Here is an 18,563-nt window from a genome sequence, read left to right on the forward strand (position 1 = left end):
CTCTGTAGTCTTGATTCACACTCATCCAATGTAATTAAAGTACTTGTTGTGGGCTTATAAGTTATGCAGTGACCTATATTTCCACACTGTCTCTCCCCCAACCCCAATTCTATTTTGTTCCTCAAGCTAAATCTTAAAAAAAAAAAAAAAGTAGAAACAATTATCTCTAAAACAGATTAGTATATAGACAGAAGAAAGCTCACATTTTATTTTAATTTCCCTCTAACCCTACAACACCAATTTAGAATTTAAAATTAATGCCTTTTTCTAAAGGAATCAGAGTCTAATTAAGTACAGTAAACAATCTTCCATAGTGTCAGTGACTTAACAGAAAAAGCAGACTCAAACTCTCTTCTTAACATCACTCTCTCTTTTTACATTATATTTCAGGTGTTTTAGACAGTGAAACTTCATACAATAGTGTCATATGGAATTCATCTTGGAATATGAACCTGTTAAACAGCACTATGTTGAGTTCTATCTATATTGTTGGTTTTTTGAAGTTAAGTTTAACTTGGCTGCTAGCTGGTTTTACTTTCTTTAGGTGTCTTAAGTCTCTAAAGTATAATAAATTTTAATACCTAATTTAAATGCTGTGAAAGCTCTGGTTCTGTTTCTTTCAAACAGAAAAGGATTTCTCAGAGATAGCACCCACACATAGATTTGACTAATTTCCACTGAAGTAAGTGCAAACCTGAATAGACAGGACTAAGACAAGTATAAGTTAGACATCCCCCCTGAGAAAATAAACTGGAAGTGATTTAAAAGGACATTTGAAAACTGATCACAAATATTGGCCTCCTCTTCTATAGATTGTAATTGATCAACAAGGGTGTAAAGAGAAGCTTATTTATTGAGAAACTGAGTCTTACTGAAGGTCGTGTGTATTAAATTACAAAATGCCTATTTATTTCTTAATGGAAGTTCTTAAAGCACATGAATAGTACCAAAAAATCTTCCACTATACCCTGTGTTCTTCCCAGATTGTGCCCAATTTAGCCTATTTGAAAAGATGATTTCTCATTAAAAATAAAAGGAGGCAAGATAAAGACAGAAATAAGGGAATAACATATTTAAGGTCTGATTGACTTGTGATTTTTGTTCTATGACAGTTTACTAGTTTTGAAGTAAAAGATTAACAGTTCAGCAGAAAAGAACAGCCTGTGCTGTCTTTATCCTGTTATTTCTACATAATATCTACAGCTAAGGAATCTCTTTGACTAATAGGCAATACCAGGAAATTCAACAGTAAAACTGGAAAGGGAAAGGAAAATGACTTTTCATGTTCAAATAAATGTGTGTAATTTGAAAAATTAAAAGACAAAAAATGTTGGGTATAAAATAAACATTTAACCCTCAGATTTGCACAGGTATATCTTTTAGAGACATCAAAATAAAAAATGCATCTAACTGAAGTACTCTCTCACCCACTAATGAGCAGAAACAGGTATTATAGAAGCAGTTTGGCGAAGGACTGATTTTAGGTTTTCGAGGTAAACTGTGTTCTACAATATTTAATGTCACTCATCAGTTTTTTTCTTGATAGAAATTGAAAAATCAAATAAGTATGAATCCAGGTTTAGTATTAGTGTGCTTAACACTCATTCTTAGGGCCAAATTCCCTGATCATCCCCTCTGGCTTGGAGCCCAAGAGTGTAATTGGACATCATGGGAGCGCTCATCTGGAGAGAATGTCAAGTCTAGTCAACATCCTCCACTGTAGTTGCAGGCAGTCTAGACCCACATGGACTGATGTACATTAAGACACATCCCAAAGAACACACATCATTATGCCCTCAAGCTGGGCTGCAGAGTTGGTGTACCTGTGGCTCTCACTATAGAACTTTACACATGGTTGCTGCTAGCATCCTGTTTCACCACTACAGTGGCAAAGTGGATAACTCTTCACAAGGACCAAAATAGCTAAAGGACCAAAACAGTCTGATTTTTCACAAGAGCCTCTGCTCCTGGAGTTCCTGTTCCAACACTGCTGGCCAAAGAGACAAAATGATGGCTGCAATCTCTTTCAAGCAGAAGAGTTAAAGCTTGTGACAAACCCGCAAATCATGACATGCCTGCATAAAAACATGGTAAAAGTGCACATTCCCACTGCCCCTGGACAGCTGCTGAACTGAGTTTGATGGATTCCTGCTTTGTTCTTTCTTTCCTTGTCATCGTTCCCATCACTCATTTCGGAACAAGTAATAATGCTGCTCATAGCCAATATGAAGGGCAGCGCTGGTTCACAAATAAAAACAATTAAAAAAGGAGATTGACCCTTTAACCTTTACTTGCAAACAAAATATATATTATTACACATGCATCGCACAATTCTGCATTGGTCCCAGATCTTTTTTATTTCATTTAACTCAGCAGTGAAACTAACTGTTGAGGAGACAGGTGGAATACCATTTCATATAACTCATACAGAGGTGCTTCACTCATGGTCCAGGTTCTGGTAAGCTTGGTGTGTGATGGCATGTTAGAAACACAGTTCGGCAGGGTCATTCATATAACAATGGCATAACAACTGCATGGAAACCAGATTCACTCCCAGTATTTCTTTTCATCAATCCTATTAACACTCTATGTCTATTACAGATTGACCTGGTTTCCCAATCCCCCTTCCAAATGTACCTTAGCCTCCATGTAAAATTCACTTTACAGTGAAGTTCCCCTCTAAGAATAGAGGACTGGAAACGTTGTTAATATGGATTGCTACTGGGCACTCCAGTAATGGAGCAATCCTAAGGAATAGTCTATTAGAATAGTGAAGGAATTCCCTGACTTCACTTCAAAGGGTCAGCAGTTGTGGGTAACCAGTGCAGACCTGAGAAAATGAGGGATAAAAAAAAAAAAGTTTGCAGAGAATACACAGGCATGAGCAAATGTGTTTCTTTATTCCCACTAGGCTAAGAAAATTATTCAGTGGTTCTTAATACAGAGAAACTGAATAGAGGATTGTTAGACTCAGTGCAGTACTCAACATGCATATCCATTCTCTTAAATCAGAAAAGTGAGTAGGACTAAGAATCAGTTCACTTACTGTGCCCTTTCACAGACAGAAATTTTTTTTTGAAGGAGTGTTTTAAAGGTTGGAGAAGTCAATGGTGGCATTCACTTAGGCATTTGAAGGCATAACTAGTTTTATTTTCCCTTCTTAAGTCATGTTTGATGTGACCATGACCCTATCATGATCCACAGATTGGAGCAATTCCACAGACAGAAATACAAGGCTGACAGCCAGTCCTTTTGACTTGATAGGTTTGGGAAGAATATGTGCTGTGTCAATAGCAAAGTCTATTAAACTCATGGACAAAAGATAATACCTATCCTCCAAAACTGAACAGTTCAGACAACTAAACTGAACCCTTTTTTGTTTATCCACCATTAGTACTTAATGCAGAAACTAATATTGGCTTTATTCAGAGGTTTATCATGTCAAAGTGGGCATCTGCATTTGCATTTTATTATTGTTATTTATCATTATCTCCTTTGAATTAATGACTGTATCACACTAACAAAGCTAAGCAAATTCAAAACAAAAAAAATCAATTCTTTGCCCACCCCAAACCAGTTAAAAACCCTAATGCAACATGCATGCGAAAAGTATAACATGTAGCTTTGTTTACAACACAATTAAAAAAGAATAAAATTAAAATCTTAGCAGTGATAATAAATTATTATTAATTGACTTTTTCTACAGAACAGTGCTAGAAACGAAGACAAGTGATAGTAAGACCTCCCTCTTGCGTTTTATCTGCCAACTTTTCTGGTTGGTTGTCAGAACACTAATCATTCTGAGACACAGGTGTTGCAGTGCCTTTTTAGAGCTCTTTTCCTGCATGATTTTCTCTGCCTTGTCACCATTTCCTTTGTATGGACACAAACTCATTGCTTGGTTATTGATTTGGAAAGCAAAGAAGGCAGAGGAATAGTTATTTGTTGTGATCTTTGTACCAAATGCCTCTTATACAAGTAACTGTGCCTGTTGGGCCACATCGTAACACTTCTACTGGTGGAGAGTAGCACTGTGAGAAATGGAAACAAAGGAAAAGCACATGCTCTACAAGAGGTCTGTAGTGGCGTGAGCTGGTTAGGAAAGTCCACAGAGCTCTGATCACTTACAGAAAGGTCCTTGAAAAGAATTTTAGAATACAGCTGAGCTACCCACTTCATACAGAAAGAAAGTATTGCTTTCCTTTGCACTCACAGCTAGCAAAACCAAATCTGGTTAGTTCTGTCTGGGCAAAACCAAGATGTATACAAATTCTGGATTTTACATAAAGATGTGAAGAAGATTTCTTAATTCATTAAATGTATTCTGGTGAGGATCAGCCCTGAAAAACACCAACCTCATGTCTGAAAAAGTTTTTAGCATTGGTCAGAGGATGTAAGCATACTAATGCATAGATCATGTTCCCTGACATCTAGACCTTACTCAAAATGTCCCTGCTGTCTCGCTTTTAATTTGCATTCAAAATAACTGTCATATGCTCAAATCAAGAAGTCAATACACATTTTTTTGCAACTGAAAATTCTGGGTTTGGATGGAGACCTCAATTACTCAGAGAAAAGAAATTATTTAAACCAGAGAAAGTAAAGATGAAGTAATAATGCCTATCACAGATTTTGCACAGATTTTGTTTCTTATTCTTGTGCTACTTTCATTCCTGAAGCCAGTTATTATCTAATAGGGAGCAAGAAAAGATACCAGCAACAAGTAGCTAACAATTTAATAGCTGGAGAATGTCATAAACATATAGGTTCATAATTTTATATTGAGGCACACTGAACTCAAATCCATTGCCTAAGTTTTTTCCTCTTCATTACATTATGAAATTAATTGAAGTGAGTCTTAAGCAGAAACTGAAAACAGTATAAATATTCCTAAGCAAAGGAACAAATTCAGCTTTGATTGAAACCAAAATCTTTCAAAACCACAAAGCATACAGTGCAAAGAACCAGAAAAAATGAGTGCAACCTTCTGTGAAGCAGGACAGAGCAATCTTTTCTGGGCTGGTTTGTAGTTACTGACTGTATTTATGTAGCTGCTCTAGGAGATACAAAGGTATTAGAGATTTGGGGTGGGGTTTTTTGGGGTAGTGGTGTCAGTTTGAAGGGGTTTTTTTCACCTTTATCTTTTTATCTGCCCTATCTGAAGCTGCTGTTCCACTAGTGAATAAATATATACATAAAGCCCCATAAGGGAAGAAGAACACCAAGGAACTAATCAATCCATTGGTAACATAACAAAAGGTGATGTGACTGAAAGTCTCTGTTGAAGCCAATGACAAAATATCCTTCTTTTCAGTGTAGCCAGAAAATATAACAAGTGTGAATTACTTTATCACTTACAAACATCAGCCTGAAATTCCTTTTCATTTGGTTCCTTTTTGTTACAAACATATAGAGCTGGTTATATAGAAGCACTGAAGCAGAATATTAAGGAAGCAAAACTAGTTCAATCTTTAGAGGAGATACTGCAGACTTCACAATTTCATATCCTTGGCTTGCAAAATATGTAGAAACCAGTTCTGTGTATAGGTACTAACTACGTGAAGAAAGACAACCATCAGATTGTCAGCCTCAATCTTATAAAACTAAAGAAAAATACAATCCTGTCCTTGGATTTAACATATTTTTGTAACATTTAATAGGAAAAAAAGCCCACAAAAACTCTGATATCCTCAGAGTTTGTTTACATTTTAAATGAGTTATTTCATATTATGGAAACAGTACAGGTGGATTAACACTGTCCTAGTTTTATCTAGGTCTCCTCTTAAAGAAGCAGTCCTATGTCCAAAGCCCTTCTCTGCATTTTTTGAACTTCTACTGTATTCTCTTTGCGAAGTGAATTCTCTGTGCTCTTAAACTTCAGTTATTATGGTGCCAAGTGACAAGGAAATTAAGAGCTTTTTGACTGATGTATAAACATTCAATGAGAAAAAAGAAATTTAAAACTATATTCACAGAGGAATAAGAGGAACATTGAGAACAGGCTTGTGATTAGTCATGTCATGTTACTTAGTTATACATGCAGGTAGAGCATCTGGACAGAATGAGGAAGAGAGACACACAGAAAATAAATTTGATGGTACAGAGAACTGGGAAATGAGAAATATCTGAAGCACAGCAGTGCCAGACAATGTAAGGGATGGAACTTTATGGTAACAGTTTAGAATTTACTCGAGAACAATTGTGATCAGTCAGTAGCACATCACAGAAAGAGCCCATAGAGCTTTTTCTCTCCTTGAATTGTACATAGTCATCCAAGCTTGTCATAATAACTAAGCTGCCTTAGTTTCAGCAGAAGGAAGTATTTTGAAGGAAACCAGGTGATCAAAGGGACCTGCAAAATAAACCAGAGAAAACAGCTATTCTAGACCCTATCCGCTTTAACTTTGAAGCTACATGAAGAGAAATAGCTAAAGCCCTGACAAAAGGACACATTATAGGTTGGGCTTTCTCTTTAAGCCCTCTTTAAACTGACATGGTTGTATTTCTGGAACTGTGAAAGGGCAAAAATTCTTGTATCCCTGGAATGTGAAGAGGTACTAAAAAGATTGAGGAATAAATACAACAGAACAGTTTCACAAGGGCAAAACTAAAAGAAGAAAATTTTTAAAGATGAGAAAAGAGAAATAAAGATGTAGTAGAGTCTCTGGCAGGGTCGAAAATGAAGATTCAGAGACATAGAGATGGCCAGACTGAAAAAAAAATTGTTCATGCCAAATAAGCAAATAAGTGCACCTTTCTTTGAAATATGAAATCTAATGTAAAAGGTACATATTTAGCAGAATGGTTTCATGTAGATATGAAAAGGGAAAAAAAAATCCATACTTATTATGGAACATGTAGGGGTCTTCCCTTTATCTTTGCCTCTTCTACTTTTACGTACCAATACTTCTGCTAATAACAAAAGGCATAAGCTTTAGACTAGGAATAATGGGGGACAGAAATGACAGCCCACAATCAAGAAGTAGTAGATCAGGTTGGCAAGCAAAGCATGCAGGGTGATGTGGACAAGTAAGACATTGTGAAAAAGAAAATGGATGAAAAGACCCCACGTCAAGTGCATGCACAGAAATAAGGAAATGTCTACAGGACAGCATTATAGGGAAGCTTTCATAGCTTTTCTGGGAAATGAGCCCAACTGAGTGCCTTTCTGAAATTCATACAGCACAGGAGGAAACAGGAGGAATTAAAGGTGTGCATGTAATTGCAGAGCTACAGTCTCATCGGGACAACAGGCACATTGTGGGGTAAGATATGGGACTGGAGTGTTGCAGTGGATTGCAGGCTCTTTAGGAAGAACAGGTTGAGGTGGAGAGGAGGGAGAGCTGCATTTTATGTAAGACTGCAGATGGAATGCATGAAGCTTTGTCCTGGGATGGATGACAAGACACCTGAGAGTTTATGGATTAGGATTAGTGGGCAGACCAACATGGGCATGTTGTTGTGGGTGTCTGCAACAGACTACCTGATCAGGAAGAAGAAAAAGATGAGGCCTTCTCCAGACAACTGGAAGAAGTCTCATATTCACAGGCCCTGGTTCTCATGGGGGACTTTAATCACCTTGATATGTGCCAGAGGGACAGCACAGCAGGACACAATCTAGAAGGTTTCTGGAGTGCATTGGTGATGACTTTATGACACAAGTGACCAAGGAGCTGATTAGGGGAGACTCTCTGCTGGACCTAACACTTGCAAACAAGGTAAAACTGGTCAGATTTGTGATGGTTGGGGGCAGCCTTGCCTGCAGTGACCATGAGATGATGGACTTCAGTATCTTGACAGAAGGCAACAAGGCAAATAGCAGTATAATAACACTGGACTTCACGAGAACAAGACTCTGGCCTATTCAGGGACTTGATTGGAAGCTGTGGAATATGGTTCTGGAGAGAAGAGGGTCCAAAAAATGGTTTTCAAGGATCAGCATCTCCAAGTTCAAGAATGGGCGATGCCCATATGCAGGAAGTAAAACAAAGGCAGCAGGAAGCCTGCATGGATGAACAAGGAGCTCCTGACAAAACTCGGGCATAAGAAGGAATCACACAAGAGGTGGAAGCAGGATTTGGTGACCCAAGACAAATGTCTGTCCAAGTGTGCAGGGACAGTGCAGGACAGGCTTAGGAAAACCAAAGGTACCTGGGGTTGAATGTCAGAAGGTGCATGAAGGGCATCAACAACATGGGCTCTACAGGCATGTCAGCAGCAAAAGGAAGACTAGGGAAAGTGTGAATGTGCTGCTGGTGACAAAGGATATGGAAAAAGCCAAGATACTCCAAGCCTGTGTTGTTTCAGTCTTTGCTAGTCAGACTGGCCTTCAGGAATCCTAGATCCATGAAAACAGTGGGAAGATCCAGAACAAGGAAGAGATCAAGTTCAAACAAACTGGACACATAAAAGTCCATGGGACTGAGGACGCTGGTTGATGTCACTGCAAGGCCACTCAATAATCTTTGAAGGCAGTCACAGTGATTGGGAGAGGTTCCTGAGGATTGGAATAAGGCAAATGTCACTCCTACCTCCAAGAAGGACAAAAAATAACCAGGAAACTACAAGCCAGTTAGCCTCACCTGGAAAAGTGAAGGGGCAAATAATTATGAAAGCCATTTCCAAATATATGAAGGACAAGAGGGTGACTGGCAGTAGTCAGCATGGATGTATGAAGGAGAAATCATGCCTGACCAGCCTTCTGAGGTGAGATGACTTGGTGGATGAGGGGCGAACTCAGTATTAGAAAACCTTTTGACACTATTTCCCGCAATGTTCTTATGGGCAAACTGATGAGTATAGGCTAGATAAATATGCAGTGAGTGGGATGGAAAATTGGCAGAACTGCCAGGCTCCAAGGCTGTATCAGCAGCATAAAGTCCTGCTGGAGGTCAGTCATTAGTGTTATGCCATATAAACTTCTATTTTTAGAATTACAGCGTAAACTACAAAACAATTAATTGTTTTTGTAAACATTGTAAAGTATTCTCATGTCATTTCTAAAATGCCTGTGATTTTTCCTAAGACTAGTATCAACTGTTATAAATTTATCCTGTTTTTCACAAGTGCAACAAAACAGCACAGATCCCCTTCCACATATCCTTTCCACATCCTCTTCCACATATTTTGAATATAGTCATATAGGAATGCATAGCTCTGCTAGACCAGGAAAATTAAACTGATCTGATAGAAATTAAAGTCAGGTGGGCTGAATCCCACTGAAGGTTTTGAAGCCTATTCCTGCAAAAAAATACTGGCAATCTTTAAAGCACTAAGGAATGCGTTCAAATTACATAAATTAAAGTTCTATCTTGCTACATTTTTAAGAAACTTAATACTATGATGGATCAAGAAATTGGCACAGGAATGTAAACGTAATTCCAACTGTTCTTGTTTGCAAAAGGAAGGAGGAAAACACAGTAAGTAAAACAGGACCTTTTCAAGTAAATATCAATTCAAAGACTGTGACTGTAGATTACTTTTAATAAATAATTAAGAGAAGGTGCTTAGACTTGGACTCAAATATACTTCCAGCTGAAGTTAAAGATGAATTGTTAGCAACCTTTTGCCAGTAAATTGAAGGAGAAAGTGAAATATCATTTCGTGGGTATTCATAACTATAAGCCTGTGCTTTGCTGAGATAAGTCTGATACAAAGAACCACAGGCTTCTGCATATGGATCTGAACCAAATCTCTAGGCTTAAACCTAAATGTAGGTGCTATTCTTTTGATTCCAACACACATATTTTATGCCCTACTACATGTATTTTTCACATGAAGTTCAACAGAGATCTGATAATGTGAAATATACTATCTGATCTGATCATGCCCTGTAGATCCATTTGTGAAACAAAGAGGTGAAAAAATGAGATTAAATTTATGGCCATTTTTACAGGATTGCAAGTAAAGGGAACCAGTTTTAAAGAACATTACTTAATAGTACTTCTACATGAATTATGAAAATGACAGTGAAAGTAGTATATTTTGAGAATCCCGGTGTGATTAAGAAACAACTGGACACATTTGGAAAAAAAAAAGGAATAGAAGAGTAAGGACAAATTAAACTTAATCTTTCCCTCTTTTCCCTCCAGTTTTACAATAATTACAGTTCCTACAGTTCAGAAAAAATATTCTTAAATGACTAGAATATTATAGAAGTACAACCTCAAACAAAACATTTTATGGCAGTTTGCAAATGTGAAAAAGATCTGCATTCAAAAAAAGCAAACATTTTCTAAAAATTAGTATTAGGTGTGAAAAATATAAGAGATTGCAGAACAGTCACCTTAGGAAGTGAACAAGCATTTTAACCAAACCAGATAAATTTTCTAAAGTACCTGCTGCACATTCTAGCTACTGGTTACCACTTGATATTGCCTTGACTCCATCAACATAACAATCTGTGAATTGCGCATAGGGATTCAGTGAATGAATAGTTGGTTCTGGCATTAAAAATGAGTATGAGTAGTAGAAATGTTGCACATGTATAAGTTGTATAAGATATTAAAGCAATGTTCTAAGTCACATCTTGCCCAATACCTTCAGTGTTAGTTGCTAGTCACCGCATAACTTTTATGTATTCCAGGCAACTATGATACATAAGGAAAGATACCACAAAGTGCCAAAATATTAGTAAGATAGTAAATGTCCTATTGTTTTCTTACATGTATGTAAAGCGTTCAAAACTTATTAATAAATTACAAAAGTCTGAGGATATTATTGGAAAGATTTCTGAAACCATGCCATTTGCACATTCAAGAAAAAGCCCAAGATATTTTCTTTTTATTGTTATATGAGAAAAAATGCCTGAAAAGACAGGGATATGCTAATGAATGTAAATTAATACTTTCGCATAGCAAGGCACAGGCACTTTACACAAATCCTAAATCAAAGTTCAAGGAAACTGAAATCAAACCGTTGTATCTACTTTCCTCTGTTACTGTTTTCTTCCAAATCATGGAGATACATATTTAAGATTAAAAAAAAGGCATGTTATATGATAAGTGTAGAAATTATATGTAGACACAGGTTCTGCTGGTAACCAGTAATCAAGAAGAGTAAAAATCAATAAAGAATCTCAAACATGATGGAAAACATAGTTGGAAATTCTACTATTAAATCTAGTTGAACAAGAGTGGGCCTGTAAATAAAGTCTGACTTACATGGGCAATGTGCACTCTTACTAAGGTGTGTAGATCTCAAAGGTCTTGGAAAAAAGTGTATTGCTTCAATTTTGACCCACTGATGCAGCAAATTAAAAAAGTTTAAGACATCTGGAACAAATATGCAATCCTGTAGGCAGAGAAAATTACTACTATTAAAAAGGATGTTCTGCCTAGATTGCCATTATTACTATTTCAGTATCTCCCAGTAGTACTCCCTGGCATAACTGCCATGGAGAAAGAAAGCATGATCTTCAGTTTTATAAGAATAAAAATAAAAAGACTGGATAATTCAACTGCAGTGGCCAGCTTCATAGAGTAGTCCAGCAGTGCCAGATATAGATTCTGGCTCCTAATACAAAATTGCAGAGATTGGAGTCAAACCAAGACTGAATTTACAAAGATAGGTTTTGACCCAGAAGATCCCTGCCAAGACATCAGGGTAGCTCAACCTTCCTGTACAGTCCAGAAAATGATTGAACAGTGGTTTGACTGACTCTGTTGTTTTAGTTTCTAGGATCTACATATTAATTTCTAGCTATAATATCTCTGTTTTGGTGTATTTAGAAGAGTATCCTCAAATATTTTGGTTTTGAAGTTAGTGTTAAAATTTCCACTGGTTCAGACACAAGAAAAAATATCGAAAAGGGTAAACAAGTTGCACAAATGCTGGGAATATTATGTAGCAATACTATTCACAGAACATGAACAGGACGAGAAGAAATGTTATCATGCAGATAGCGGGTTGATGAAGCAACAGCAGCAGAAAGAAAAGAGATGATAATAACAGGCCAGAGGGAATGACTGAGGAACAAGGGAAAAAGAAAAGTATGAAGGGAGGATATAACTGACTCTGAGTACTCAAATGTGGGAAAGACTGTTTGCATATGACATGAAAAGATTTCACTATCCATGCATAGGAGGTAGAATTTATAAACAGTCATGAAAGAAACACAGGCAAAAGATTGTTTTAACTTTTTTTCTGGATTTATTTAGGTATTTTTACACAGAATAAAAACCTAATTATTAATAATTTTTGTTTTGTTTATCTCAGCCATGGTATTTCCTCAGGTGTGCAAAGCCTGTTTATGTGACAGTGGTTACAATAATATCTGTGAACCCAGACACCCCCCAAAATTATCAATAATTCATCAGAAGTAGTCTCTGTTTTTTTTCAGGTGCATCTACAGTATCTGTCTGGTAAAACTCTCTTCACCTCATACACAAAACATTAATTCCCACACACATTACACATGAAGCACTTGATCGCAGTTTAGTAAAGTGAATTATACTCAGCTTTCAAAAGTGTTTCAGTGTAGGTCGTAAATATAAAAAAAGCATAACCCTGGTACTGACCTTAGTCTTACTAACAGTCTAAAAAATTCTCATCCTGAAAGCTTAACCTCCTGGTTTTTTTGGGTTTCGTTACCCATAGAGGTATAAAAAAAACCCCTAACAAAATAGCACTGTAACAAGGGTACTGTCCCTGTTCCATGTCAGTGTCTAGAGTGAAAAAAAAAGGAACAGTGGAGGCAAAGAAAGAAGGTGATCTGGGGAGAAATGAATGCTTGGAAGGGGTGGGATGCCTGCCAACGTACCTATTCACACATATCCACAGAAGTGACAGTGCACATATTTTGTCCTTCCTTCTCTTCCGTATAAACAAGCATTCATGAATAGTCTTGGTATCTGGGGGTTCTGTATTCCAAGCCTAGAATATTAAAAAGGATAACATTTCTGCATACTGCATCGCTGTTTATTCTGAAATAGTTTCTAGACATTTGTAATTAACATGTGAAATAAGTTAGCAGAGCAGCAGAAATATCAAAGTGCCATGCAGTCGCATTGCTAGAAACTCATGAGCAGCTTCATTAGTTCAGATGAAGACTCAAACAGAGTCTTGATTAATTTTTTTTAAAAGTCATATAGTGAATCTTACATAGGTATGGTAAATTGCCTTAGAAAGCATTTCTATTTCCATGCATAATTAAATCAATACTCACTCATGTAGAAACAAACCCAAACATAATTTTTGGTATACACAATTGGAAATAAAGAAGTAACTCATGCAGACTGAAGGACAACTGTTAAGGGAAGGGTTAACTTTTTAAATCTTCCTTTCCATTCCCAATGGCACTAAAGAATGTAAAAAGAAATTAAAAGGGTTTTCATAATGAGATTCTTTATAGCTTTTGCAAGGTGAATAAGAATTAAGTATTAAGATTTGTTTTGTCTCTGGTCGGTCACTTCAGTGACAACTGACACTGTTCGTCCATTTGTTTTTCATGTACTTATGCAGAAGAATAATGCTACTGTGTTTTGAATTTTAAAAAATGGAAGTCTAACAACATGTCTTTGGGTTTTATTTCCCCAACATTTTTATTATCACATAAATATGCCTATGTGCTATGCTTGTAATCACAGACCGGAAATGTTTCTGCTACTGGCTAAAGTGCTTTCTTTCCTGTGTTGGAACATCATGATGTGAATACACTAAACTAAGCAAAAAGGCTAACACAGGTAATTGCAAAATGCTGTCTACTGCTACCTGTAAAGACTTGCAAAGAGTAATAGTTAAACCTCACTTTCAAAAGCAGTCAACCACATAGTGGCACATTAACCAGACTCTCCTGCATACATAAGGGTGTACTGCTGAAGTTACAAGATTCCACCATTTTACTAAAGTTTCTGATATATTTCTTGCAATGCATAGAATGAAGATTATTGCTACTGTTCTTGCAGCTTCACCTGCACTGTCCTTGTCCTTGTAATTTAAAATAACTTGCCTGATCATTCGGCCCTTTGAGTGCATGTTCCACTCTTTAGCAGGAGAGAACAAAAAGGAAGATTGTGAGGCTGGTCGTTTAGTGGACAGATGATGTAAAGTCAACTACTGGCAATAAGAAGGGCATGCCAGATTTATCTCAGCCCCAAGAGCCTACTCTACCTCACCAGTACCACAACTCTAACCTCTGCAGCTAATGCATAGGAATCTGAAATCCACTTGCAGCGTAGGGGATGGCAGGGGAAGGCAGAGGTGGCAACAGGCAAGGGAGGAAATGGAGGAAGTGATAGCTCATACTTCTGGGCATATGAGCATCCACCATTGTGAAGACTTTGCAAGGGGGAGATAATGATTTTATCATTTTGTGCCAGAGCAGCTCATAACAGCGTATTTAGCATAACTGTTGTAGAGCTCTACAAGACTGTAGATCCTCTTACCACATGATACAGAGAGCCACCACATAGGAATACCTATCTGTACTGTCAGCGATACAAGATTTTCTGTTTACAGCTAGTGACTGTAGCAACCACAGGTCATCAGATGAGTCCCTGCTTTCTGACATGAATACAAAGTGTAACATGTTAATAGCTCTGCCCAAAATACCCATTTCATTGTTGCATGAAGAATCTGCCAGAAATGAGCAAACAAAATGTCCTAACAGCCCAATGTATGAAACTCTCCTGCATCCTTGGTGGAATTGTCTGCAAGGAAAGAGCTGTGCCAAAATATGACTGATGTGTTTTTCAGTGGAAATTATGGCCTACAGACTCTCCTACTTTCTCTCACACGATCCTGTTTCAATCAGTTTTATTTTCTACATGAAACAGAGCAGATTCTTTTTGCTGTTGCCATAACAACAGGCAGAAACCTCGCCACCCTGGTCAAAATTCCCTGACATTCATGTTAAGAAGACCTCTGAACAAACAAACATTTCCCCTCCTCAGTATGATTCCTGACTTTTTCATCTATACCAGTAGTAATCCTGTAAGGAATGACTGGTGCGCTGCTCTTGGACAGCATCCCCACCTCAGGAATTCTGAAGAAGCCTTTCCCATTCTGGAAGGGACCAGACGTTGTGCAGGTACTAGCCATGTACACCCAGAACTGTGAGGAGGTGACCAATGTGAACTTGATTGCAGGTGTTTCAGCAGCTCCATGATTCTTCCAAAATATGGTTTGTTTGGATATTAGATAAGTCACTTTTCTGATTTATTGACATTAGTGGTCACTTTTCTCTTCCTGACTATATGCCATTGGATCCTCCAGTTCCTATTGAATTCCAGCCTGAAATGTAGTGAATATTGACTGTGAGAATGTTAAATAGGCTAAAACCAACAGCAGACATCAACAGGTAAAGTTTCTTATACAGGTCTTACATAGGTCGTGACATTGTATATGGAAAAGAGACAGGAGGCATGAGGGAAAACACTAAGGGAGTTCTTCATAGGAGTACAACAGGGATAGTGCAATATGTGTGGATCAAATGTATCCATTATGATGTGCATGTAGATACTTTGTGCTAGATCAGCTTTGTTTACAGACCTATAGGATCCAATAAAGCAAGGCAGACATAGCCATACTAATTATAGACATTCATCTTCTCTTTTTATCATCTGTTGGAATATATGTAGCAAGCTTAAGTCTAATACTAATTTTTTCTCAAATCTGAACAGAATATATCTTGTTAACCTGGAAGGGTATCTAAGGAAATCAAAAACTGCATCCGAATGTTTTCAGCATGTTGTAAATTTGATTTACTTTTAATTTATCTTATTGTAGAACCACTGTCTCATATTAAAGAATTTAATAATTTAAGACTAGAAAGTGATGATCTTCTTCCTTTTAAAGATAAATAGTTTTATCAGATACTTGTTGTGAAAATAAAACAGTTAGTTAGAAACTAGGATCTGATGTAATATTTATCTCAGAAACCCAAGCAAAGTCCAGTGGGAACCTGGCATTTCCTTTTCTTCTGGTTTGCCTTTGAGATTTACACTTCATAATGGCATAACTGTCAGCAGGCATCTAAAACAGCCAATGTCTTACTCCCAGAGTGACAGCCTATATGAATCAGGACCTGATCAACTGCACAATTTCTGAGCAGAAACAGAATTAAGATTATTAGTCATATAAGTGAATATATAAATATATACATATACTAATAGCTTATTTATTGATAGTGTATTTTTTACCACAGGAGTAAACTGATGCCTCTTAGGCAAAGAAAGCAACTTTTATACAAGGCTTTGTGGTTTATATACTGTAGTAATTCCACAGCCAGGTAAAAAGTTAAAAGAAAGACTGAGTAATTTTTTATGTGCTATCTATCCGAATAAAACAGTGAACTAGTGGCAAGTAAGGTAGTCAACTAGTAAATTCTTTTTTCCTGAGTTAAAATGACTTACCAATATGTAAATTTACATGGTAATTACAATCCAAATAATATTAAAGAATGTTAGACTAATTTAAATTACACCATTTTTCTTTTATTTTCTTCTATTCTTTCCTTTTTTTATTCCTGATTCAAGGAATTTTACAAATCTAGACTTAACTGAACTAACTGATGATGAGTAAAGGTAATTATGTATATTATATAGTGGTAAGTAAGAGAAAATATACTCCATAAAGTCTGAAGACCACTTAGACTGATGTCAGGTAGCATGCATGCTTGGACAGCCTGGGAGAAAGATTTAAGATATATGCAAATATGGTTCACATTATTTTTTTTAAGTTACTGTAGATATACCTCTGAATTTAATTACAAGTCTTTATGTTGTCCTCTTAATTTACATTATGTTAATTTAGCAGTATTTTAACAAAGTCCTCCTCTGTACAGTAGGAGAATCAAGTTATAGAGAAAGACATCTTTAGAAGGACTATTATTAATCCCACTCCCACGAGTAGTAACATCAAATCATTATGTCTAGTTTAGTTATTCTAAATGTTACTCTTCAACTAGAGACATTCTATAACTAGAGATTGCATGTTCACCTCAGGAGTAGAATGAGGAAATTTAACATTAGAAGAAAATGACTACATAGACAAGCATAAATACTGTAATCTTTACTCATGTGTTAGTCATTGGCTCTATTACTAAAACTCATCTATCAAAGATTTGTCTAATTTGAATAGCTCTGGCCTGGATACTTCAAGGAACATTACAGTATGTGCCAGCTATGAGGTCTGAGGGATTTTCAGCCTCTGGAAATTTATTCAAGAGCACACTTGGCACTCCAGGTGTACAAGGAATGTGGCTTATTCCCTTTGGTCCACTCTTCCACTTTGTCTTGCACTGGTCTTCACCCAAGTAGCAATGCTTTATCCTGCCCTCAGAAAGAAGAGGGTGCTAAAATAATCTTTACAGAAAAGGAGTAACTTATCAAAACTTCTTTGAAGGCTAAGTAGACTTGTATGGCTGTGCATGAACATAAGAATCATAATGGATATTATTATCTATGTATATATTTGAGAAGCACAAAATTACTTTTCCATTCCCTCTGCAGTGACCAAGTTCTCTTCATTTCTATTAGCTGAGAAGCTCAAAGTATTCTTCCTGTCTCATTCTGTTACTAAATAAGATGAACATTAAGACAGGAATTTTAAGTGATGTGAAATGATCTAGACATTTAAATGCACCTAAAAACCACCTAAAATCTCCTTGAAATGTTTTTCTTAAATATACCAAGCTCTTCAAAAATAGCATTTAACAATTGTTTATTAAGCAAAAGCCCTTCCTAGACTTTTTCCCCTTTTAGCTCATTTAGAAAGGATGTAGAACTTGCTACAAGGAAGGGAGAAGTCTGAATAAACAAAATGAAAGCCCTTCCACTATCAATGTGAGTGAAATTTGATCTACTTGTCACTTGAGGTTTTGGGATTTTATGTCTCTTAATCCATTGATTCAAATGATGTGATGTGAAAGATGTGGAAAATTTCAAAGCCTTTCTTAAGCCTTCTTTCTACAGATTCATAAAGACATAACGAAGAGAGGTCAGATTAAAAAAAAAAAAACAACATGCCTTATTTCAGTTGAAAAAGAGAAGGAAGAAACATAATTATTCTTTTTATGAATAAAATTCTGTTTTGAACACAAGAAGAAAGGCATTAAAGGCAGCAGTACTATTCTTATAATTAATTTGCTTTTCTTATTATTGAAAACAATATTCTTTAACTGAAGAATATATTTTTTCCAGAAAACTACTAAATAAGGTTCTCTTGAGCCTTCTCAAATGTGTCTATTCTCCACCTTTAAAGTGACTGGATTAATTAGAGCATGACCTGCACAATAGAGAAGAGACAAAACTTTACCAATAAATGATGACACTGCAAAGAAATAAAGGAGGTTATTTGATATAGAATTCTATGAGTGCCACCATTCACAGGGGGGGCCCCAAGGCATTCGAATTCATTTCAAGCCATTATAGATACGTAGAATACTCAAATGTGTCTCAGTTTTGTTGAATGCTTTTGAGTACAATTAGCTGAAACCGAAGTGCTACCCATCTACAATAGAGCTGCATCTACATTAGTGATGGGAGAACTTCAAAAGGTTCAGAGTTCAGATTAATTTCAGTTCTTCAGTAAGAAATATCCATGCAGGTGGCATTGCAGCCTTT

The sequence above is a fragment of the Haliaeetus albicilla genome, chromosome 5 (genome assembly GCF_947461875.1).
Source record: "Haliaeetus albicilla chromosome 5, bHalAlb1.1, whole genome shotgun sequence".
Lineage (NCBI taxonomy): Eukaryota > Metazoa > Chordata > Aves > Accipitriformes > Accipitridae > Haliaeetus > Haliaeetus albicilla.